The following is a 27,044-nucleotide window of genomic DNA, read 5'->3' on the forward strand; positions in this document are numbered from 1 at the left end:
CCCCTGACATAGGAGAGGGAAATGCGAATGTGCGTTTTTATATCCCTCCGCTAACAATAAACACATCAGCAAGCCATTAGCAGCCACGAATTGGCAGCGAGGCCGATATAAAAATACGAAAATGTCGTTCATAGGTAGCCCAGTGTAATGTAACCGAGACAGCGACCGGATTTGCATCATGATAGCCATCAGTTCCACTACCAGTCAACGGGGCCCTTTCCTCCACCCACCAAGAAAGTGGTTTGTATTGTACCGAAAATATCACACGGGCTATTGGTAGTAAAAAGACTTCCTTTTCAAAGGATGTGACGGTCGGCTTCCACTATTGTTTGAAGAGCATGTCAGGGTGATCAACGAACTGGATTTTATTTTTTATATTGCTTTGATCAGAGACGTTATTCAAAATATCCTACTCTAATTCTTTATTGCACATCGATAAACTTGACACGATGTTGCCATAAATGTTCGACAAGTCAATTCAAACCGACATCAGTTTTCAATATGTGAACCGATTAATGTCGTCTATTCTTTAGTCAGCTTTTGGAAAATTTCAATTCAATTCCGTTGTACTTAGACATGATCCGATATTTTACTATATACGTTTCATATTCGGCGAACACAACCAAAGTGTACATGATATTTTTAACACTTGATTTTTTAATACTGTTCAGTTTAAATTCTTTGGAGAGCATTACTGTTTGACACGTTGAGTGATAAATTAATTTTCTACTAATTTTAAATATTTTTACTGGTGATGCACTGCCCATACTCGCGTAGCACTCCTAAAAGGACGTTGCTCATTTTCGAATTAGCTAGTCATCCTTAAAATTTTAGAAATTGAAATCATAATTTGTTTTCATATTCCAAAGTTATGGAAATCTTCTACTATCTTCATCAAGAAGTTCCCGGAATCACCACCGTGTGGCGCTCTCTGTCACCCGATTAGGTTTTATTTTATTTTGTTTTAGGTTGTCACATCTGTGATTGATATTCTATAAAATTTTCAGCTTGATACCTGGACATTTGTAAAAATCACACTGTATTGAGTACATCTGAGTTTTGTGGGTCCTCAATTTTGTACAATTTTACCTAAATTTCATGAAAAAAGGGACAGCGTTGATATTGCAAAAGACATGATTCTCAAGGCCGAATCTGAGCCAACATGCATATAATGGATTCGTACTGGAGTCGAGACGTGGATTTACGAGTATGACACGCAATCCAGACATAAATTGAGTAAATGAGCCGCGATCGAAAAAACCACATCATTTTCAATCGAAAAAGAAGGTGATGCTCACAGTTTTCATTGATTACAAGGGTGTTCCTTCCACAAGGCCAGACCGCCAACAAAGAGTATTATTTGGACGTTATGAGACATTTGCGTCAAACAATTCACCGAAAAAGACCAGATTTGTGGGAAAACAACTCGTGAATCTTGCACCACGATAACGCACCGTTACACAATGCAACTTTTTCGACTCAAGAAAACTCTCCGTGTAACGCGTTTCAGCACCCGAGATGAGATTATGGATAAATCGCAGATGACTGACGGCCATACAAAAAACTGAATATAAAAAATGTTTCGGGGGTTGAATCAAGCACTGACATAAGTGTGTTACAGTCGATGGGGAGTACTTTGAAGGGGACAACATCGATTTCGATGAATAATCTTGTAGTTTTAATTTTCTGAATAAATTCCGGGAACTTTTTGATCAAGGTAGTATTTACTCTTAAAAACAATAAACTTACAATGAGAAACGGTCATTAAGATGTGAGCTATATCAACGTCAACCTCCGTCACCGTTAACGGGGTTTTGAATCGAACTCAGGTGGGCTGCGTAAGAGGCATCACGCTATACTCGTCCCCAATGGAATATTTTTATTTTTACGGCTTCGACGAAGCGCCAAGCTCGCGCATGTATTGGTATGACGTGGACTAGTCGTCGTTGAAATTCGCTCTCGACAATCTCGCTTCGTGCGCTGAAAGAGAGTGCAATGAGAGAAAACCATCAACAAAACTCGCACATTAAGCTCATACTCTCAGAGAATTCAATCATTTCAATTTTTCACACTTATTGCATTCTTTTCCAGTGCACCTAATAGCGATGGAATAATAGCAATAGAAATTTGCTTTAGTGTAGTACAGGTTACAGTAGAATAGAAGAATTAAAAGGACTGATGTATCGAATTTATCTCTATGGATTTCTATGATGTCAAAACTAAATTTGAAGAGTTGCCACTACAACCGAGAGAAACTACAATGTTACAATAACAAATATTGTAAATTTGGCAAATATCAAGTGGAAAATAAAAATTGTTGAAAAACAATAGTCGCTTAAGTTTGCGAATCCTGTGCACTGATGATGGGAAACGTTCAGAGTCAAACAGAATCGAAGTTGTACTACTGATTCGATTGTCTTTATATTTGTTTCTCGCATTAGTAAAACTCAAGATTTGCCTCTGTTAAATTACTTTATTCATTCATGATTTAGAGAACAAATTCGAAAATATTCGACACGTATTTTTTTATTTCAATTTGGTATGTGGAATTTTCGAGGTATGATTTTTTTTGAAATCTCGAAAATTCCACGTACCATATTGAAATAAAAAAATACGTGATATGATTTTTTGAAATTTCGCGTTTTCAAAAAAGAACCTTTTTTCAACAGCCCATACTGTATAATCTAATAAAGAAACAAAAATTCGTCCAAGACATGAATTGTGCTTCTTTTTCTTAGCTTTCAAATAAGCGATTCCATAAAACTACCTTTAAAGTTAATATAATGAAAAAAATAATAATTAATAAACAAATAAAAAAAATTCAGCTTGGGCCTAATTTTTTTTCTTTTTTTTTTGTTGAAAAAAGAAGCCTGAGGGGTTTAACTCAATCTTGGCAAAGTTTCAGAGTGGAAAGATCAATACTTTCGGAGCAGAGAATTTTTCGATTGCGAGCCGCACGCGCGGAGCGTACCGCAGCGCAATTCGCTCGGATACGGGCTTAACTTGTCAGTTTATTGTTAGCAACGTTTCAGGCGGAAAACGAGTGAAATTGGGACAAAGGATTTACGAGAGTAATTAAATAATGGTGACATAAAGTTTTTGCACAGTTGCAATTTGGTTTTTCTGGTTTACAAAAACTCAATACTTCAAACGTGTCCTGGGAAGAGAAAAGTTTCTTTTTTAATTCCTTGTCTCCTTTCGGCTTAACATAGTGAAATGATTGTGTTCCAGAAATAGGTTTACATTTTTGAAACGATTTTTAAGAAATTTCTCTGCTTTTACATAATCTTCCGAACATTTATATATGACTGAAATATTGGTTAGAGCAGTAATTTGTAAACTTGCGCGACGAGCCATTCTTTTGATATTTCTTCCAGCACCGTCACATGGCCCTTTTCCATGAGCTGTCGCATGAAAATTTCACTGTACTAAACGATGAAAATCATGCTCGTGATGAAAAATATTCGCAAAGTGTGTTACATTTTTGAATTGCTGAGGAACGCCGTCGAAAAATAGATGCGTATATGTGGATAGAGAAACATACACAGCTATAGCGTCATGTTTCTTGCAATCAGAAATAATTACTAATGTTTTATGATCGATTTTGCTGTTCATTTTATAATAGAAAACAATGGGGAATATAGTCCTTTGGTCGTTGTTCCAATGAAAGCCAGTTATGGCGTTTTGAATAACGAAGGCGTAATTTTCCGCAAAATCGCAAATTATTAAACTTTCGTCACTCTTCAAATTTTTTTTTCACATTTTGTAAATATGAAGTTTGTTTTCGAGCAATGAAAGAATGCTTGAGAAATATTCTTGCAGCTTTGCAAAAATTTCGATAAACTTATCAGTGGCTGTTGTTATATTTTCCAAACATGTTTTTGGTTTCATAACCCATTGTTTGTGCGTGACTTTTTTTACTTCATTCTTTATGAAAACTACGTGGATTTTTTTTAAAATTGCCCAATTTTTTTTACATTGCCAAAAAAAGCATTTTTCACACTCATTCTTTCCGATTTAGTGCATCTTTAGCATGAAATTTTTGTTTCAATTCGGTAAGATAACCGGAAGGCAAATATGGTTCATTCTAAAAAGGCAATCAATATTTTAAAATTTGAGAAATGCAATGTCATAATGTAAGTAAATGTAAGAATTACTTCTGTATAGTCGCTGAATATAGACACATTGTCGTCATTGCCATCAGTCTCAGAGGATTCAGAATCTGTGATCATTATAGCATCAGCCGAATTTTCCCTCACAACTGAATAGTGAAAATTGCATCATTTTCGCAAGTTTTCCAAAATTATATGTCATCATTATTTTAATACTAACGTAAATTCTTTGCCCCAATTTTATTCGCTTTCTGCCTACACGGTGCACACATTCGTAATTGAAAAATTCACTGCTCCGAAAGTATTGATCTTTCCACTTTGAAACTTTGCCAAGATTGAGCTAAACCCTTAAGGCTTCTTTTTTCAACAAAAAAAGGCCCAAGTTTGAATTTTTTTTATTTGTTTATTAATTTTTAACGTTTTTCATTACACTAACTTTAAAGATTGTTTTATGGAATCGCTTATTTGAAAGCTAAGAAAAGACGCACATTTCATGTCTTGGACGAATTTTTGTATCTTTATTAGATTTTACAGTACAAGCTGTTGAAAAATGGCTCCTTTTTGAAAACGCGAAATTTAAAAAAATCATATCTCAAAAATTCCACGTACCATATTGAAATATTTCGAGTTCTTTACCGAAAAAAATAGTTGAAATAGATAAAAAAAATTTGAATGGCTGATTTTGCGTGGAATGCCCCATATGTATGTGCCTTTTGGTCTGCGACCCTGCTTCCTATTAGTAGTTAAAAATAGTGTATACAAAATCTTAAATGTTAAATAACCATTTAAGCAAAAGGCCAAACCGTGCAAAGTCTTCAACAAAAATGTGTAATTTTACGTTGTTAGTAATTGTCTCGAACATAATAGACACTGAAAATAATTGCAAAAAAGTTATGTACAAAAAATGATTTTAAGTGGTTTCAAACGAAAATGTTTCATATGTTATATCCGAAACTTTTTGCGTTAGACCTATAGCTTCTTCGGAAAAGTTTTCTCTCGTTAGAAGTTCTAAAACTTTGTAGAAGACATCGTTTTTCTATCTCTTAAGGAAAAAAAGTTGTCGAAGTGAAATTTTATCGTAGTAGCCTTTGCACATTTTTTATTGTGATCAAATCACGAGGTATATTTTTGTGAATGAGTTTTCCAAAGGAACTATGTATATCGGATCAACGATTTAGCACTTAGAGAATTACATTCACGTTTTTGTCGATTCAAACCACTGTGCAGTCATGCAATGGTTCTGTACAGTCTGAATCGGCGGCGAAGTCTGTTGAAACAGAAGGGCAAATTCCGCTACAGGAATGTAATACCAAGGCTTTGCTTTGAATACGATATTTAAACAATTGTATGATTCAACTAAATGACTCTTCCAGCGTAATGGCCTTCGACGAAGCGGCTGTCACAGGGACGCATCAAATTGACGCGTCGCTATTAAATACCATTTTGCACACTCACTTTGCTTCACTGATATTCTAACTATTTTTATGATTCGCAAAATCAACGATAATTATGATCACTCGAAGAGAGTAGGGTAGAGTCGGAAGCAGACCATTTTTTACTTAACATTTTTTAAAACTGAAAAATGAAAGGTATTTAAAAATTCCACACTCTGGCATTTTAATTATAAATTTGCAGTTTTTTCTCTCACCACCCTGTAATCCCGGAACCGGAAGTCAGATCCATACAAATTTTAAACAACGCAATTGGACCTTTCTCATGGGAAGGCTGTATAATCAATATGAAAACCGACTTTTTAACCGAGGTCCGAAGGGCCGAGTGTCAAATACAATTCGACTCAATTCGTCTAGTACGCAAAATGTCTGTGTGTGAGCATGTGTGTGTGTATAGGAGTGTGTGTGAAAGGTATAAAGTGACTTTTAACAAACTTAGAATCAAATGAAAGGTACTATTCCTTTCATTTGAGTCTAAGTTTGTTAAAATCGGTTTAGCCACTACGGAGAAAAGTGAGTGCATATTTTGTACAACTTTTCGTACATTTTTCATTGTAATTCCGAAACCAGTCACCACCAGAAGTCAGATCCATACCATAGTAAAGTGAGTGCATACTTTATACCTTTCATACACACACACCTATACATACACACACAGACATTTTGCATACTCGACGAATTGAGTCGAATTGTATTTGACACTCGGCCCTCTGGGCCTCGGCTAAAAAGTCGGTTTTCATATTGATTATACAGCCTTCCTATGAGAAAGGCAAAACCATATATTCTGTCAATTTAATGATAATAGATCTTGAAACCACAAAATTTACGTTGTCGTCCGAAAAATGAGTTTTTTTTTTCTTTTGAAGTAATAAAATATTTTTTAAAGAAATTTGGATGGAGGTCACAGAAATTACTCATATTTCTTACAATAAAAAATTCAAAATTATTTCTTCTACACTTTTCGATACACGAGTGATCCAAGGCAGCCGACTCTCCCCTATGGGCAAAATCCCATCCTTTTCAATATCACTGTAGTGATGTTGCATAAACTCACACATTATAATAAAATGATTCAAATCATTCAAAGAGATTTTCACAGAAAATGATAATGTTCATTGAGGTGAGCGGTGGTGCAGTGATAAAACATGCTGTGGATATTGAATGTATCATGTAACTGTTTAGAAGATATTACACTATTTGCTTAATTTAATACACAGAAGTAACAGGAGTGCAGGATTTCTCTAGGCTGGTGAACCCAGCAAATACCGCGTACAATAACAAGCGTTCAAACGTTGCGCATGAAATAATAAATATAAAAATAAGCAAAATGCTGGGCTCCTGTGATTCCTACAAATCAAATTAATGCTAAATAGCGTTTAATTAGATATAATCTAAATAGTGCATGGGATTGAGAATTAACCAGCCGGAATTTGTGTCTACAATCAATATTCAGAATTTAAATGTCAAGCAGCGACTGGTCCAGTAAAGAAGGTAACAGACGCGAAAGAGCGAATGAAGTAAAAGATTCGAAACTCATAATTAAGTTAAAAGTCAAGCCATAGGTAGTGTTTATTTTCCGTGCGGATACACTATCCAACCGAGAGCTGGAGTGAAAAGTAGGGATCGAGTGAGAAAACTGTTGTGTGTGATGAACAGAGAAGATAATTGGTGCCGATCGTGAGACTGCTAGGATTAGAACACGGATAGACCGTATTCAGCATTTTGGCGAAAAAAATAGTTGATTTTCTGATTTTGGTTAGTTATTTTTTGAGACAACTAAAAAAATCTTACTTTTGCTAATTTCGATTTTCTATTTCTGATTCCCTTAATAATAATAAAATATTTGTTGCAATGGCTATTTTTTTAGTTGAATTCACCAATTCAACGTGCTGTCATTTCTTAGCTAAGGCACACTTCATTTCCATTCAACTAATTTTTTAGTTGAATTAGAGAATTAAAACGTTGTTTTCAACCAACATAAATGGTTGAATTGGCTTCTGCAATTTGCAGCTATGTGGCGCACTGTCACCGAAAAAAACGTTAACACCGTAATGACTACTAGCCACTAGATGGCACACTACTACCGAAAAATATTTCAGTCGCGGTAGTCTTTTCTATATTGGCAGGTATAAATACGATGTTGTATTGGAGAAAAAGACATAAGCGAAACATAAACTTCTTTTTGAAAATTTTTCTTCTAAATCGCTGCTTTCTTCATTCGACTTCGCGAAATCGACTCTCTCACTGAAAACTTTGAGCACTCTGAAAACAAAAACCGTATACAAGTAATACATCGGACGGCGTAGCCCGGAAGGTTGGAAGATACAAAAAACATCATTTGACATATACAATTAGAGTGCAACATTCGAAACTCACTTCACTGTTCAGCGTAAAAACATTATTTCGCACAATCGCTTCAAATGCGCACAAATTCTGAATAAATACACTTTCCACTAAGAGTTTACGTCATTTTTACAAATCGAATCAGAAATTTATATATGGATATATCGTAACACATGCGAAAAACATCAAAACAATTTGCAAGCAGTTTCAGCAAGACTGCCCTTTTTAGCTTTTTAATGGATTGTTTTGCTTTGACACTTCTCATGGGTTTTTGGCTAATAAACTTGTTAATTAAACCAATTTCATTTTTGTGTTCTTTGTGCTGTCCTTCAGTAATGATGGTGATAGATAAATAGAAACAAATTTTCTGATTTTAATAACAAATTAGTTGTCAATGAGAATTTCGTGTTGGATTGAAATATTGCTGGTTTTTGTCCAGGATATTCGCCAACTAAACAAATTCTCTAGAAGTAAAAGTTTTTTCCAGCAAAGTAAATTCTCAATTCTAACTAATTTCATAGTTATTTTGAAAATTTTGTTGTTAAAATCAACTAATTCAAAAACAGTAATACGAATTAGGCACAGAGCTAATTTCGGTCGTTCCGTGAACAAGTTCGATGTACGCTGTATCAACTCGGTGCTGTTGTAGAACTGTGTATACCGTGGTTCGGAATGGCGGAAATAGTGGAAGCGAATGCACGAAATGAATAAAAGAACGCATGTTCAAGTTTTGCCTCTGGCTGTACCTTTTTCCTAAAAAGTTGCCTTATCTGAAAGTTTCCATTCATTTGAATACTCAATCTATTTATTCTCGCTATATCATTGAAAAAACTGAATTTGTGGTTGAGAGCCGAGTAACCACTAGTGGAAGATATTGGCTCAACTATTAAAAGACTTATGACTATTGGTAATTCCTTGTTTCGATTGATTGTACTCATATATCTTTGTTAAAACTATTCACTCCATTTGTTGTAATTTAGAAAGCGCAGACAATTTTGTCATAATATTTCTCTTGAAGGTAAAAAATTAATATTAGTTGATATTCTGAATTCGATTGGTTAAAATTTGGTACAACTAATCGATTGTTGTTTTAACTAAGCAGTCATTTTTGTTTTTCGATTAGCAGAAACGATGGTTGAAACAACTAATTTAACTGTTTGAAAAAAAATTGCTGGCAATTAGTGAGGACACATACCATTCAGTTTCAACAAATATTTTAGTTGAAATAACTGGTGTTGTTATTGAAACAAAATTCTGTTAGTTGAAAAATAAATCGGTTTTATTTGTTTTACACATTGCAAATAATTGAATCAACTCGAACAATGTTATTGATTTGAGAAAAAAGTCAAACTATACTTACTGATACACGTCATGATCTATTTGAAATAAGTTCGGTATGTTGAGATTCATGAAATAAATATCGTTGTTAAAATATGAACAGTACTTTATATTCACATGTAATATCATTAGGGCTGGGAAAACCACCGATCACTGCTGATTTCAAGTGATCTTAACCAAGGAATAAATTATCATTACGAAATCAGAACTGATCTGACCTCTAAGTGATTTTGATTTTTGTATGATCATGATCATGTCAAATCGAGATCAGTAAAGATCTAAATTCTAAAAAAATACTTCTGATGCGATCGGAAATGATTGATGTAGAAAAACGTTTTTAATCAGCAAAAGTGCCCGGAGGGGCGAGTAAATTAGCGAAATTACTAAATTTACCTAAAATGAGTATTGAAAGATTATGCCTTCAAACGGTTGAACTAAAGTTGTGCACTGATAATTTTAATCAATTTATATGAGCTTGGGTGCATCAACCGCTGGGAATTGGAATTTTGCGACGGCAATTCAAACGCGACATTCAATCGCAGCGCGTTCTGTGTGTTTGAAACCCTTCGCTCCTGTTACTTTTATAAATTAAATTCATGTCAAAAAGCGTTTTATTGCTAATGCATGAACATAATCATCGATATCAAACAGCTGGAAGTAAAACAGTCTGCTGAAAGTAAATCAATGATCGAATTTGAAGCATAAAATTTTTGTCCATACCTGAAAGATTACGAGATGATCATTCATTAACATTTTCTTATTTGTCACCAAATCTTTTTCAACTTAAACAAAGTTAACTTTATCATTACACCGCTGTTAGATAAACACTTGTTATCATAAATTTCTTAAATCGAATGAACACAATTTCACCAAACGCTTTAACCATCAATGTTATTTTCGTTGACATTTTGAAGCGACGCGAACAGATTTCAACTAAAAAAGTTGTTGGTTTTGCATTGCGATTATTGTTTTGCTTTCAACTGTCTCCGGCATTTGACAGCATTTTAAACAACATATTTTACAACTACTTGAATATATGCAAATCAAAAACCATATTGGTTGAATCAAAAAGAAATTAGTTAAATGAACTATCGCAAAAATCAAAAACTGCGATATCGCAATTTTATTATCGAAGGGTTCTCCGTGCACGTATTTTCATTTATATATGATTGAAATTTTGATTAGTAGCGAGCAGTGTCCTATTTTGTCTGCTAAAAATCTCCGGCATACCGGATTTCCCTGCCATAGACGACGGTTTTGAAGGAGTAAGCGATGAATCAAAGAGAGAGCATCGCTCTGATTGGTCAATCGATACAAAAGCGAAGCTGTTGGAAGCACTGGAATCTATAAATAGAAGCGAAATTAAAGCTAGCGTTTCAGTTCTACTCATAGCATGCTAGATGTAGGTTGCTGCTAGACAGCAAGACAAAAACGTGCCATAAAACGATTTGTAGCTTTAAGGTGAAACGTAGCGGAATGCGAAAATCGCGTTTTTGATCAATTATTCAAAAACTAGACCGATTTTCGAAAAACCAAAAACACTTAAGTTTTCGAAATCAAATTTATCATAACTAAGTATTCTTAGAATTTTGAAATTTTCCTTTGCCGAGCCGTAATTGGTTTTTGAAATGTATAAACGGTAACTGTTCCGTTCCACGGAGATGATTTTAGAACTGAAAAGTAGTGTTTGTAGCAGAATTTCACAAAGAATATGAAAATGCAACTCAAAATTATAAAATTTTAGCTGAAACATCCGAAATTTGAAAAAGTTTACATAAATTTTTCCGCATTTTTTTTTATTGCTTGCGCGCTGCTGTTTCGTATTGAGGTGGTGTGAGAAATGCACGGTGGGCACGGTGGCATTATATCGTGAGCAAAAATTACATGTAAAATTATGACGCGAATTTATGCAGGTTGGGTTTTGTGTAGAAATAAAAACGAGTTGAATACAATAAAATGGGTATTGTAAGAAATTGTTTATTTTTTAAGTAACTGTTCAAGTAAGTTTGCTAATAATGTCCAATTCTGTTGAGTTCAATGCATTGATGTTGCTGAAGCAATAAAGCCTGGCTGTGTGATATCGTATAACAGGTATTATTTTAGATTGTAGCAATTTTTATAGCAAAACTAAAACTTCATCATTGACAAGCTACTGAATGAAATACAAACCAAGTATTATCGTGATATAAACAATGTGATAAACATTGATAAACAACAGGCATATACATGGTTAGCAAGTTGGTTAATACATATACATATAACCTCATGTTAGTTATTCATAATTACTCATGATTATAGCTCTAGTGTAAGAGTAATCACTAACAATAACGATTGAATTAGCATATATTCAAAGTGTGAAGGATTCAAAATCCAGTGGGTTTACCTCTCGTTATATTGGCTTGTAAAACAGACTGGACGTAATGGATTTTCGAATCCTTCAAAAAATCTAAAAAAAAATCATCCCCGTGGTACGGAACAGTAACCGTTTATACATTTCAAAAACCAATTACGGCTCGGCAAAGCAAAATTTCAAAATTCTAAGAATACTTAGTTATGATAAATTTAATTTCGAAAACTTAAGTGTTTTTGCTTTTTCGAAAATCGGTCTAGTTTTTGAATAATTGATCAAAAACGCGATTTTCGCATTCCGCTACATTTCACCTTAAGGGCTGAGGTCAGTTGTTAGCGTAAAACCGTGTGGCTCGCTGTGCGTATTACATTTCTCTTCATGCTCTCTCGTAAATGTGTAAAAAGTTTTGAGATTTTCGGTTACAAGTTTGACTACATCACATAAAATCCAATAAAGCTACCGCTTGTTTGGCAGCTTTGCTGAGCCGATTTTATTTCTCTCTCATATTTCGTTACGTCACCAGGATACAAGAGCAGAAAAAAATGGTGCCGCCATAGAGATGGACTTACCATTACAAAAAAAACATTCACTTAATTTTTATCGCGACAACATATATGTTTTTATGCACTAATCGCATCTAAACTAAATTATCTAGACATTGTCAGGATAGATTTTTGATCCATGCTTTTGAAGGCGAGATATTCAATGAACAAGTTGGGTTTTTTATATTCGTCATAGTTTCTGAGAAAATCAGATTTGAAGCGTGAAAATAGCCCTTTAAAACGCCCTAAAACACACTGGCCTCAGCCCTTAATTGGTATGCTCTGACCTTGTGTCATGCAAGCTCGGAATTCCATGTTATGCCGTTTCCCCATGAGAAATTGACAACTACCCCTGGATAAATTTTGAATGCTTAAGATTAATTTCTAATTTATATTAGATGATTTCGATTGATAATGAAAAATAGTTTATCGCTTCAACCGAAATCGCAGAATGGTAGAGAAACTTAACGCTAAAAAACTGCTTGCATAAAAAACTTGAGCACAAGCTTGACGAAGAGAAGCTTATGGCGTTTTCGTTTTTAATTTGCACTACACCGGTGCAGTGCTACACTGAGGCATGAATAAACGAACAAAAATGACGCAAACATAAACAGTACAATAAACTATTCCAATGTACAGAGCTACACCAAACTTTTGATGAGTGCTACACCAGTGGTATCGGTGCAGAAAAAGTGTAGCACTGGTGTAGTGCAATTGGTAATAACGAACGGTTTAGGTGCAGCAATCATAAGATTTCGTGCGAGGTTTCTTTGGTCAAATGTATTGATTTTCAATTAGAAAATTCGAGAAACGTACATGTTTGAATGCTAAACCACCCAAAAAATTGCATGACGGTTTCTCAATCTGATACCATCAGCAATCGACGTATCATCATCTAAAGTGTGGAGAAAAAGTCCTCCGTCATCACAGTGAAATTAGTGAAGCGGCATCCTCATTCTTAGTGTTCTCCCATACACATTGAATCTCTACTACGCGTTAGAACTCAACGTTTTCCTGCAGCGCAATCAGCGCGAAAAGCGATTCATTTATCATTGTTAGTAAGTATGATTAATGGGCGAGTAGGTCTTTGGAGCTATCGCCATAATCGTCTTTTATGTGTCTCACCCCCAGCCAGAAGCTCAAGATTCTACATCATGCCAGACACAGAGGAAGACTTTGCAAAAAGGGATACCACCTATTGGAAGCCATTAGAGCGTGATTCTTTTGGTCGAAGGCAACGGTTCGTGGAGTGAAGGGGCGTGCATTCTTTCGTTTCTTTATCGATTATTGTCGTTATGTACAACTTATATCTTTCAATCTGTTCTGGATTACAAATTATATTTTCAAACTAGTGACCTGGAAATATTCCCATGATCCGTACTACTAGTCATAGGTCCGTAGCACTAGTCATGTAAAGGTTCTGTACGCTACACAGTATATTTACATCAATTTTCTTGCACATAATTCTAACAGGAAATAAACATAAAGCTACTTTACAATTGTGTACGATTCAATTTTATTTGAACGCAAAACTGAGCGTAATTGATATCAGATTTAGTTGTATTCATTGAAAAATCAATGCGATCAAATTTAGTTTTGCATTGATGATGGTCTTCAATCAACCTTTCGGTTCAACTAATATCAGCGAAGTAAAACAGTAAATCAAACTCCATAAAAAGAAATTTAACACTAAGGCTTTCTGTGTAAGACTCTGTTGCAACATTATTTTAAGCAGAAGGTCAAAGTCCACTAAAACCAAACCACCCTTACGTTCATTAAACAGAGCTCCCTAATAAGTAACAATTTACGGAAATCTTATCCCAACACACTTCTCAATTAGCAACACTCTTCAGTGGAAATTTTGTTACGCATTTTCGCAAATATCCTCGACCCGAGTCTAACATAGTCTACTGACACGGTGTATAGGTTTAGTGTTGACAAGGCAAGCAAGGAAAAATATAATCTCGATCTGAGCCACTCCCAACCACTCGAAAACAGTTTCGGTTTCAACACATAACTCGATTAGGCATGCCTTTTCTACCAGTCAGCTCAGAACACCGTAGCTGCGTAAATTACCAGCCCTGGGAAGAGTTGATACTGTTTACATGTTTGGTGGGAACGTTGGGATTATCGATAATTTACCATTACCGAACTCGGCTGCAACCCCTCTCGAATGTCTATGAATTTGCAATGGATTTTGAGTGCATGTTGTCGCGTGTATCGATATAATGATAGCAGAGAGTGACAACGATGATGTTCTCATAAATTGGTTGCATGCGTTCGGCGTAGGCTCATAAATTACCGCCACTCTAGGATTCTTTTTTATTTCGCAAACCGAAGAAGTCATCCAAAATTGAAAAACCCCTACCGTAGGAAGCCGGAAGTAAGCTTCTCACGCAACGCGTTGCCCTTTTCCCTGTCTGATGCACGGCTAGTATCGGATTCAGTCGAGTTAGTTTTAATTTAGGGTCGCTCCCAATTGTCATGTTCCAGGTCATAATGATGACGCGTGCAAGGGACAATGCGTCTATTAATGTAGTGATTTTAGATTTGGTTATTGTTTGTTTATCTTTGGGAAATATGAGCCCAAGGCAGAGGAACTCGTAATGCTTTGTCATGTTTGTGATATGGCTTTCTATTGAAAATAGTAAGAAACTTTTCCCATCAATGATTTGGCTACCTAAAGGGAAGATCTTTTATTTGGTGAAGTAATGATTAAATAAGAAAATATTTCCACTTACACAGTATTATGTTATGTTACATGTTTAAAACTTCAAATCGTAAAGTTATTCAACTGAGCCCTAGAAGCTCTCCCATCTCCTGGAATCCTTTAGTAAATCCTAAAATTTGAAGTTTAGTAAATTTATTTTACGCTAATTTTATCGTATTTTTTTAAATTTTATTTTAGTTTTTCTCATTACATTTTGGAGCAGAAAAAGTTCAATAGCTGAACTCGGCTCACTCTCCATCAGACAGTAAAGCTCCTCATCTATGGATGGATTACAATAATCCAACAGATATATTGGGCACCTGCGAGACAGGTGAAAATCAAATACTTTCCCCGGCGAACGACCCAAAGAGATTGGAACCGTGTCTAAACAAACGATAATAATAAAAATAATAACAAAATAAAAGTCGTGGAAACATCGATTAAATAGACGACATATAGGTTTACGTTACGACATACAGCTTGGGTAAAGTGCTATAATATGCCATCCTTAAGAAAAAAAGATACTAGGATACTTCTAAATGTATGAATATATTTTCTTCGGGAATGTAGGGACTTCATTGCGATACGTCGATATGATAATTTTTAATTATTCTGGTAGAATTAATTGATGAAAACACATTTTTCAAAATGTTTTTTTGTTATTTGCCACATAGACATTTGGCTGATGTAGTTTATTCAATAGTGTTTTATTTGAAGATGGAGCTAATGGATTAATAGAACTTAATGAAATTGAGATAAGATATAGGGGCCGTGCACGATAACAACTAGCGCCATTAGTGCCGAATAGGCGAAAAAACTCTACCATAGCTTTACTCTGTTACCATATGTTCACACTGAATAAAATAGTCGAAAACCTGTTTTAATACAACATAGTGGCGTAATGATCCTTTTCTCACATCAATCATATTCTCATATATAATACTGTGGTATACTATTAAAAATATTTCTCTTCGATTCTTAAAATAAACCAAAGAGATTGTTTGTGCATTAACTAGTATAACCTACAGAATGAAACAGTTCTCTGAAATCGATGAGAAAACGAAGTGAGTTCCACTATTGTAGGTATTTCGGGCACTGGAACCCGAAAACGTATAATCGAAGTTGGTTCGTATGGCCATCAACTAACATGATTTTAATTGCATCCAAAAAATATGCTTAATTTTCGGTAGCAGCATAAGATCTTTCGTTTGAACCTAAGATTAGGAATACCGGACTAAGTGTAAAAGTAAGTGAGATCCTTTTTTGAGTGTATGACTATTATCTGCCGTCGTTATTCGAAAACCGGGAATACTTTCGAGACCAATTTAGAAAACTTTTTACCTTTATCGTTTCGACTCTTCAAGTGACGGTACACAATTTTTAACACACTTTGCCCTATCATTCCGGAACCGAAAGTCTGATCCGGATGAAATTCAAGAATTCCGTGTAGAACCATGAGACCTTTCATTTGAATCTAAGTTGGTTGGGATTTTCAAGTGATTGTATAACCTATGAGAAAGGCAAAACAGTTCAGTGTTTCAATAAAATGATTATTTGTTGTTTCGTGACTCGTATTTTCAATATACGTCAAACTGGCTACTCGTGAGCTTGCTAGCATTTTTACGATTGCCATTTATTTTCTTCCTCCATTCTAAGAGTATGGACCATCCTGCGAATTATTTGAACTTTTAGTCAAAATTTGACAGTCGGGCAGTTATTCTTTATAGAGTAGTTAAATTTATCTAAAACTGCGGCCAATTTCAAAGTTTGACGTATGAAAAGTTATTTGAGTCTATTTTGCTCTGAAAATAAAGTAATAGCGAGTGGTGTAATAATTGCAATTCAGCGAAAGTAAGAATAACTTCGAGATAAACTTACTTCATTTAAAAAACATTTTAACTTTTTATTGGGGTATTTTCTTTGATTGAAGGTATAAAAAAAAATTACACAGTAGCAATTTTTACTAAAGGTCTGAAATTAGAATGTTTCAGCAAGATATTTTTCAGTGTTTTCAGTCAAATCGATTTAAAAATCTTTTAATGTGCTGAGTCGCCGGGCCACTAAACCACGCCCTCGTGCACGGTCCCTATAATAACTAATTTTGATGCTAAACTGATATTGTACAATTTCTTGGTTACTTGGATGAATTATGAAGAATATATCAAGTATCGCTATGGCGGCACAGAAACATCAAGCCAAGCTATGATGGTAAAATTTGTAAACATTTTGATCTTTGTTTGCTATTTTCATCTAGTATGCCCCATAATAAAATAGATCACAGAAGAAACAGAAATATTATTTGCACCGGAAATTTTTTGCGTAATGAACTAATTGCAATTGAGAACCAACATTTTCGATTCTCTCAAAGCACAGTGGTTTCAAAGTCGAATCCTACGCTCTTAATTGATAAAAACGTTAAAAACATGGTTTTCGAGGTACAGTATCTTCATTACTCGTGTGCGATCGTCTACAGGAGAGATATGTTTTTTTTTCAAATATCCGTTTTCTTGACATTCGCAATGATTAGGTTCAATTTTCAGTAAATATTCGTTACCGTTTGCTCATCGAAGCCTATAAAGAGAAGAGTTTTGTAACTGTTTTGTTAAACACTTTTTGAGAGCGAGATAAGAAGTCACGACATTGTTCAAATTCTACGTAGTCTCATTTTTTTGTATTTAAAATATTTCCATCAGCTTAGCTTATCCTATGACAAGACAAAGAAATGTCTAGCATTGCGCAAGTAAGAAATCAGAGGCTGAACTCGAACATGCACATTATCTCTTTCCAGCAAAAAATAAATTTAGACCACTTTTCGTGTGCAGACTTTCCTGCAACCAAGGTTTTCGAATTTTTTTTCTGTAGTTGTAGTTTGTTGCTTATATTGAGAGAGCCAAATATCGTTCGTTAGGTCGCAACTCCTGGCAGTTGGGTGGATTCGCCTTCAATACAGCGTGGACTTCATTAGCTTTATATCGTTCCAAAAATCTTTGGCGTAGTGACAAGTAGAAAAATCAGGCCAGAATTGCGATGGAGTGTCATGACTGCGTAGGAATAGTAACAATTGCTTCTTCAGGTATTTCTCACAGCATATTTTCTTGATTACCGTTCCGATAGTGATGAAACTTAAGCTGCATATTGACTGCAAAACAATCTATTTTTTGTGAAATTTGGCCTTGTTCTTTGTCTTGAAATGCTCCTTTACTCCGTTCCGTTACTTGGCAGTGTAAAAAGACAGTCCGGGAAGCTACGTCTCTTGAATTTCATTCTGGAGCACACGATCACCACAATAGAAACCGGAAAATCATCGATGCATGGTGGTCCTCACTATACTCTGATAATAAGACAAACCATGGCGAAAGTCTCAATAAACCATAGCAGATTCCATTTTCCCCCGAACCGAATTTTACTACTCACTATAAATAGCACAAGCTGACTCGAATGACAAAGTGTTCTGAGCACGCATCCCATTTAAAACGCTGAAATATACGATGCTGAGTTTTGAAATAAGTGTTGCCATACCTCAAAATATATCAAGTAACCTTCGTAGATTAAGAATAATTTTCGACTATCTTCAATGCAGTTAATCCAAAACTCGGTAAAGTTTTTCATGTTGAGTTGTGTAACACACATCACGTAACACTTTCGAGCATTCTACCCTCGGTCTACTACCAAGTCGCGTGCAGATTTTTCATTAGCAATATTTAGCGGCTAATTAATTCACTGGAAAAAAAACATTATGAGCGCACGATTTTCCACTTTTCAATTCGCCAGTAGCGATGCGATGACGACGTTCGGTCAAATGGAAGACGAAATATTTTTCCGCCCATTTTACGCTCACTGACCGGAGCCAGACATCGCACGGTATTCCACGGTTCTAGCTTTGACGGTACTTCTTCCCTTGTCTAGATCCGCCGGTTTGGTAGCTCATTTTGCAAATACCCATAAACATTTTCCCGTCGGCGAATTCGTCCAAAAGCCAAAGGTTTGGTCGAGGGTTCAGCCCGTAGGGATTGTAAAGAAAGGGTTATTGTTATTTCACCTCAGTCCTTACATCAGCCTTTGGAACGGGGCTGTTCTAATATGTATGTTAACACTTTGCCACCGCTACTAAACATTATTAGGGACAGTTTCGTGGTGCTCTAATTATTTATTCATATCACGATCAAAATGTAAATAGCATGTCACGCGTATGGACTCCGTTAGCCCGTTTTACATCTCAAAGGAGGGTTACCGGTGTCAAAGACTGAACTGCTGATGTGAAGTTGACTTGTGTTTGAGCTCTGATTGAAAAAGCAAACACAGCACTCAAAGGACTGCATGTCGTTAGTAAGGGGTTGAAACGATACTCGACATCATCCAGGTTGCAGGTTCTAAACCGAGAGTTTATTCCGAGCTCATTGAAATATAGTGTGGTTTGTTTTCACTTCAAACACAATTTGAGCATTTCGAATTTAGCTACATGCGTGCATGAACTTCAACTTTAGAAATTGGAAATTGACCATAGTAAAATTAAAAATCAACTTTTTATGGGGGTTGAGAACCAAAAACATGTTTGATTAGTATGCTCTACATGAAAAATGTAAACTGATTCCCCAAATCTTCCTCTTGGTAGTCAGAAATTATTATTCATGTCTTTTGGTCACAGATAGAAGTAATTTTTAGTCGAACAATATTTTCAGTGACAAATGACAAATTGAAAATAGGTGGCGAAACACAATTAATTATCTTTTCTCAACTTTCATATAAATTTATGAAAAAAAAATTCATAAGTCCATAGCTTCTTTAAAAAAAAAACAAAGAATAATCATGTCCAATTGCATGGTTTCAAATTGACATGGTCAGGTTAAGCAAGATATTTAGGATTAAAAATTCTGAAAATGATTTTGAAGCGTTCTCCTTAGTTTAGTACAAATTAGTTGCACATTTTCTCATATAGTTACACATAACCAATCACATATAGTTGCACATAACCATTGAGTGTAATGTCACGTGGTGTACTATAAGGAAAACCAGACAAATATCGATGCAACCTTCAATCGAATCAAAAACACATATATTGGGAAGGAAAATGACGTCCTAATGCTTATAACCAAATTATGCAAATAATAGGTCAGAAAAGTCATTTTTTAAACTATATATTTATTTAATTACTGTCTTACCACAAGATCTATATACTATGTGAATAAGTAATTGAAATAATATTTTATTTTTTAATGTTAAATTAGTTCACTTTCAAGCAGCTCAGCTAATTTCCGGCATCAAAAGATTATAAACATTAACGCATGTATAGTATCATCTAGCTTTGAGTGATATAGTTTCGAAATTTAAGCTTTTGGCCTTTCTCTATAGAAAGGTATTAGAATTGCTGGAAAAACCAACTTTCGAACGGATCAAGTTCAAAGATCGGATGGCTGTGACTTTTGGTTGCGGAGATATAATGGTATAAATGATGTTACTGACAAAACTTTACGCTTTAATGTATATAAGGGTGCCAATATTTTGGGATCACCTCTAATTTCGTAAAGCGCTTTTGTTCAAAAGTTTAAGCTCCGACGGTTAAGGTTTGAAAATTTTCGTTCTTGAAACATGAGATTTCCGAGATTGAAACATTTTTTTTATGTCAAACGTCGAGATTTAGTGTCATCTAAAAAAAATTTTCTTTTCAAAATAGACTTTCTGGGATTGAGAGTCCCAGAGAGTCGTTCTCTCGAAAAAAATTTTTTTCGAGATGACACTAAAGCATGCTTTTGTGAACTACTCGAATCAATCTGAAAAACCTGTTTTAATCCACCTAGTGGTGTAATGATGCCTTTCTCATATCAATCATACTATCATATATAATACTGTGGTATTCTTCAAAATTATTTTTCTTCGATTCTTAAAAGAATAACCGAAATAGATTTGATTGATCGTCTACTGATAAAAACTATCAATTGGAAAAGATTTGAGGTCGATTTAGAAAACTTGTTACGGTTTTTCGCTCTTTTCAGTGATGGTATAAAGTTTTTAACACACTTTACCCTATATTTCCGGATCCGAAAGTCGGATCCTGATGAAATACAGGAATTACGTATGGGACCACAAGACCTTTCATTTGAATCTAAGTTTGTGAAAATCGGTTCAGCCATCTCCGAGAAAAGTTAGTGCAAAAAACGTTACATACACACATACGCACATACACACACACATACACACAGACACACATACACACACAGACATTTTGCGTACTTGACGAACTGAGTCGAATGGTATATGACACTCGGCCCTCCGGGCCTCGGTTCAAAAGTCGGTTTTCACAGTGATTGCATAACTTTTCTATATGAGAAAGGCAAAACGTGTCAATCAATCTGAAAAACGGTGTCAAAAACGAGCCAAAATTGGTGTCAGAAATTATTTTATAAAATGATAAAAAAAGTCATGAGACTGTTTTGAAGAAAGAGAAAGGAATTATCGCACCACCAGGAGGATTTTTTATTTATAAGGTGATAAGGCATGATTCTTACAAATTAGATTTAGTATATCAGCAAATCTCGACCGGAAAGAACTTTTAGTTGGTAATATTGGCTGATTGAATGGTAACATCACTCTCGAAGAAAATGCTCTGAACGTTGTTAAACTTAGAAGAAATTTGGATCAGGGTCATTTCGCCGAAAGCCATTTCGCCGAAAGCCGTTTCGCCGAAAGCCTAACGTGTATGTGTGTTGTCAACAAAGAGGTCGAGTTACTTTTTGAGTGATACGAAGTTTTATGTCAAATTTTCAGTTTTTTGACAATATCTGTCACATTGACCTTGAAAACAGAATATGTTTTTAGACTTAGATTTCGCACGGTAATAGCTATCCAACAAGCCATAGATTGTTAAAATTCGTCCATTTTAATGGAGATATCGATATTTTTGTGTAAGCGACTTTTCCCCCTATTCCAGCAGTGGGAATTTTGAGCACTGTATGAAAAAACAATACTTGGGAGCAACGTGAAATACGATTATTTATACTGTTGCATACAATTGTTTCTAAATACCAAAAAGGATGTGTACAGCATCCTTTTTCATAACCTTTTTTTCCTCGGACCGAACTCAGATTCATATGAAAAGTCGTATGCTCCCAAACGAGGTTCCTAAATTACATTTGGATCCGACTTCTGGTTCTGGAACTACAGGATGATATGTGAAACGAAATTAAAATAATGTAACTCATTTTCTCGTAGAGTGTTCAACCGATCTAAGAACCATCTAAGATTCAAATGAAAGGTCTTAGAATTCTATAAAACATCTTGCTTTTTAGTCAGATCCAACTTCCATTTTAAAGGAATACATGATGATTAGTTTAAAAATGTCCATTACACATAAATTGATCGGGTTTATCGGGTTTGCAGATTTGGATAGTCGATAACCAAATACACTGAGGTCTTTTTTATGCGATCTTTTTTTATGCGGTTTTTTTTACGCGACTTTTTTTATGCAAATTTTCAGAGTTATGCGGTTTTTTATGCGAAGTTTCAGAGTTATGCGGTTTTTTTTATGCGAATTTTCAGAGTTATGCGGTTTACCCTTCTGCGGTCTTTTTTTATGCGAAGTTTCAGAGTTATGCGGTTTTTTTTTATGCGAAGTTTCAGAGTTATGCGGTTTTTTTTATGCGAATTTTCAGAGTTATGCGGTTTTTTTATGCGGTTTTTTTATGCGTACCGTAAATTCGCATAAAAAAGACTTCAGTGTATACTTATTTCAGTTTTAACGGTATTCAGTTTTCGACTCGGAAGCTACCCAAAAATTTGATTCGCACTGCGATTTCTTAAAGATGTCTACACTGATTTTCAAACTTTTTGAATCAAATGTAAACAATACAGTTCCTTAGGTGACTTTAACTGACTTCGGCAATACCGATTTTCGAATTCCGATTCCAGTATTGAATCGTTTCTCACAGCTCAATCGTTTTCTCAAAATAGGCCAAATCGAATTTCAAAAACAAAAATTCAAATTAAAGGATTTATGATCCTATACAAAATTAATTAATTTTATCCAATTCTGAATTTCGATTATGGAATTACAGAATGCTAAGTTTTCAAAATTCAAACCATTTTAGAAGATGACAGTTGGACTTAAAACTATTGCAATTTATTCGTCATATGAATTTATGGTCATACGAGTCTTTGTGGTTTATGCTGGTTGCTGAATATCGGCTCTGAAAGAACCGTAAATAATGGCGAAAAACTCTAAAGTGGAACTTATTTCAACATCTCATGGAATGTTCAATCGATTGTCACACGTTTAGAATAAAATCCGATTTACTTCCGATTGAAATCTAAAATTGCCGCTCAAAACGACGGTCATTAAAATAATGTCATGGGAACTGTGAAGTAACTGTAACTGTGTATGTAACGTTTTTTTGCACTAACTTTTCTCGGAGATGGCTGAACCGATTTTCACAAACTTAGATTCAAATGAAAGGTCTTGTGGTCCCATATTATTTGGATCCGACTTCCGGTTCCGGAGTTATGAGGTAAAATGTACAAAAAAATAAAAATATGTGTTCCAACTTTTCTCATAGAAAGGCATCATTACACCACTAGGTGGAATAAAACAAATTTTTTTGTGTAGAAATTGAGAAATTGCTCGCGCCAAACGAGTATCAATTATGTTTATTCATATTTAGGTGACCAGTCGCATTTGAGATATTTTATCAAATAATTTTCCATCCTTTTTCACAATTTGATTTGTTATAGTCAGCTGTATTAATATGATCTAATTTGGTCCTTGGCTATTCTATCTATACGCGTTAGATCATCCTCCGTATATGCGATTTTCAAATTGAATCTCCCCACAATCCTGGGCGATATTTACCATAGTGCAGGGCGCGTGTGCAGCTTTCAACCTATTTTTTTAATCAGAGATTTGAATGTAAATCGTTTGTACATGATCGTAGTAATAAATTGTAGTCATTTTACACACTTTACGTTAAACTTGGGTTTCCTGTTAAATATGAATAAATATGATGTAAATTTTGTTCTATCAATCCTCCCACTCTCCCCGTTTTTCTGTTTGAACTGCATAAAATGATAATGAAAAAAAGCTGAGCAACTAAACTAAGAATGTTTATTTTTGCATTGTGATATCACACATTTAAAGTCAACTACAATCTTCAGATCAGTCCAGTTTCGATGACAAAACTAGTTGTAGCATATTAAAAAAACTCACTCCAATAATGCTCTCTCAACATAATCTATATTGGATTCCAAAATTCGATCCTAACAAATTCACTACGACACTACACCTTCACTACGTACGCCACTATCTCCTATATAATGAACTCAACCGAAAAGCACACATCCGCCAATATGCATTCCACTTTCTTGCAACCAACTTGATTGAAATGTTTCCGCAAGGAAAGTTAAAAGCTTCCAGAGTGAACGAAATGACACAAGATGGCAGTAGCTGTTGTTATTACGAGCTTGTGTTGAAGAAAATCATTAGAATGCTGTTATGTCATTCCGGAGTTTATTGAAAAAAGCTGTAAAGTATCAGCTGTTGTGGAATGGGAGTAAAAATGCATATGCATGTACATTAGGGTGGGACAAGGTTGTATGGGAAAGAGATGAAAAGGTTTTTATTCTCGCTCCGCCAAACTTTTACTGTTCCTTTCGGGTCCCATAAGCACCATGCAAAATTATAGCTCGATCGGAGAAACTAAAGTTTGTATGGCCGAGGTTTAAAGTTTGTATGGGATTTAGTATGAAGAAATTCACATTTTACAAAAAAAAATCGGCTAGAGATCAACCTATGAACTCTAAAAATCAGTGCGTATGTCATTTTTGTAGGAAATTTAACTAGGAAGAAAAACTTCGAAGACTTCAAAACAGTCGGACATTTGTAAAAAAAAAGTTATTAAAGAAAAACCGACGCAAGGTCCAAACAATGGCTCATTCTTTAATATATCTAGCACCACTGCTGCTAGCGAAAGTAAAATGAGGTGAGTTCCTCTTAATGTGCTATAACGATTGATCCGAGTTGTTTGATATCTTCATGATACTTACTCAGCAGAGAATGAAGATTAGAAGAATTTATATCTTCGGCAAAGTTATTGGATTTGAGCTTATCTAAAATATTGTAGAAGATTCCAAAACCCAATTTCTTAAATTTAAAAAGTTAGACATTTTTGTGTCTTTACAGTGAGTTTTCGAGCTTGGCTTGTCACTTTCAAAAAATTCTAATAATACGCTGAGAAACTTTTGTGAAGACATCAAACAACTCAAATCAATCGTTATGGAATAATAAAAGAAAACAAAATCATATAACCACCACTAGCAGCAGTGGTGCAAGATGTATTAACACATGGATCAATAAGTCCCGAAACAACATTTTTTTTATTCATCAACATAATCAATACCATGTTCATGAAAAAAATATCTTTCGCTTCAAAATAAGCTTCAGTTTCAGCGATGACCTCCTCATTTGAGCCAAATCTTTTTCCCTGGAGCATTTTTTTAAGATCAGCAAATGGCCAGTAGTCACTGGGGGCTAAATCTGGCGAGTATGGGGGGTGGGGAAGCAGATCAAAGCCCAATTCGTTCGATTTCGCCATTGTTTTCATCGACTTGTGGCAGGGTGCATTGTCTTGATGAAAAAGGATTTTTTTTCTCTGCATGTGCGGTCGTTTTTTTTGCGATTTTCTCCTTCAAACGCACCAGTAAGTCAATATAATAATCACTGTTGATCGATTTACCTTTTTCGAGATAGTCAATGAAAATCACGCCATGCGTATCCCAAAAAACTGACGCCATGACTTTGCCAGCTGACTGCTGCGTTTTCGGACGCTTCGGACGGCTTTCGCCAGCTGTGCGCCACTCAGATGACTGCCGCTTCGACTCTGGAGTGTAGTGATGTATCCATGTTTCGTCCATGGTCACGTAACGACGCAAGAAATCTTTTTTGTTGCGAGTAAATAGCGATGAACTGCTTTCTGAATCATCGACTCGTTGCTGTTTTTGTTCCATCGAAAGCAATCGCGGCACCCACTTGGAAAAAACCTTTTTCATGCTCAATTTTTCATGAAGGATAGTGAATACACTTCCATATGATATCTGTGTCATCTCAGCAATCTCACGGAGCTTCACTTTACGATCTTTCATTATAATTTTTGTCACTTCACTCACATTTTCCGGTGTAACGGCTTCCACAGGTCTACCCGAGCGTTCCGCGTCATTTGTGTCGGCGAACCACCGACTCAAAATTTTGACCCTTTTCAAGCAAAGGTTAGTACTCTAGAAAGACGTGGTTACTGGTTTACTACGAGCGCCATCTCTGCTTTAGTCTCGGGACTTATTGATCCATGTGTTAAGGAATGCGCCACTGTCCGAACCTTGTGCCGTTTTTCCTTTAATAACTTTTTCTACAATCGTCGGATTGTTTTGCGGTCTTCTAAAGTTTTCTTCCTTGTTAAATTTCCTACGAAACGTACGGGACCCAAAAGGAACGGGAACAGTTTGGTGGAGTTGAAATCGATATTTTGTCCCGCCCTAATGTACATATACAGCAAGTCCATTAGAAAACGATATACTCTTTTTTAAATCTATTTTGACACGTTTTTAAGCGTTTTTTACGCGGGTTTTTATGCGAATTTTGAAAGCTATGCGGTTTTCTTGTTTGGTCTTAGAAATGCATGATACGTCGAGATCAGGTGTTATTTTTTTTTAAGTCAACTCTGACACTCAAAAAAATATTTATGAGATTCGAAAAAAAATATTCGATTTCGAAATACTCAGATGTTTTCTAAGTTCCAATTTCGATTATTTTCGAGAAAATTTTCTCGATGTGGTAGTGGTGAGCTCACTTCGTCCGCGTCTCTAGTCGCATTTTTTTTAGCAATTCGTAAGCAATACTATCATTTTTTCACCTGTTTATATATTATTGCACACTTAACGTGAAAGTGATGGCATTGTAAGGGAACACGTATCCACCAGGTGACGATAATCGCTTTTTTAAAAATGTATTATACAAGTAATTTATTCAACCAATCTTAACACTGCAAATACGTTTGTACACAGATAATGTATAGCAAATTTTAAATTTACACAGGATTATGAAAAATTTTGTTCGAGCCTGTATATCTGTTATCTATGGTTTGATCGATGTAGCTAAGGGGGAAGGTTCGTTCAGTCTGTGGGTTAAGCTCGATCAATATACAAAGTGCTGAAGACAAATTT

General features: G+C 35.2%; 2 protein-coding genes across 8 annotated transcripts in view; one reads left to right on the top strand and one right to left on the bottom strand.

The window, feature by feature from the left end:
* The window catches only part of LOC131434811 (UDP-glucosyltransferase 2-like), a 235,984-nt gene that overhangs the window by 88,200 nt on the left and 120,740 nt on the right, over nt 1–27,044 (bottom strand). For all 6 annotated transcript variants that reach the window (XR_009230392.1, XR_009230397.1, XR_009230395.1 and 3 more), the window contains one exon: nt 1,750–1,980. The gene's annotated coding sequence lies outside the window, so the exon portion shown is untranslated. The remainder of the gene's footprint in view (nt 1–1,749; nt 1,981–27,044) is intronic.
* The window catches only part of LOC131434813 (DNA-binding protein D-ETS-3), a 191,447-nt gene that overhangs the window by 57,581 nt on the left and 106,822 nt on the right, over nt 1–27,044 (top strand). The gene's annotated exons all lie outside the window — the stretch shown is intronic.

The sequence above is a fragment of the Malaya genurostris genome, chromosome 3 (assembly GCF_030247185.1).
Source record: "Malaya genurostris strain Urasoe2022 chromosome 3, Malgen_1.1, whole genome shotgun sequence".
Classification (NCBI taxonomy): Eukaryota; Metazoa; Arthropoda; class Insecta; order Diptera; family Culicidae; genus Malaya; species Malaya genurostris.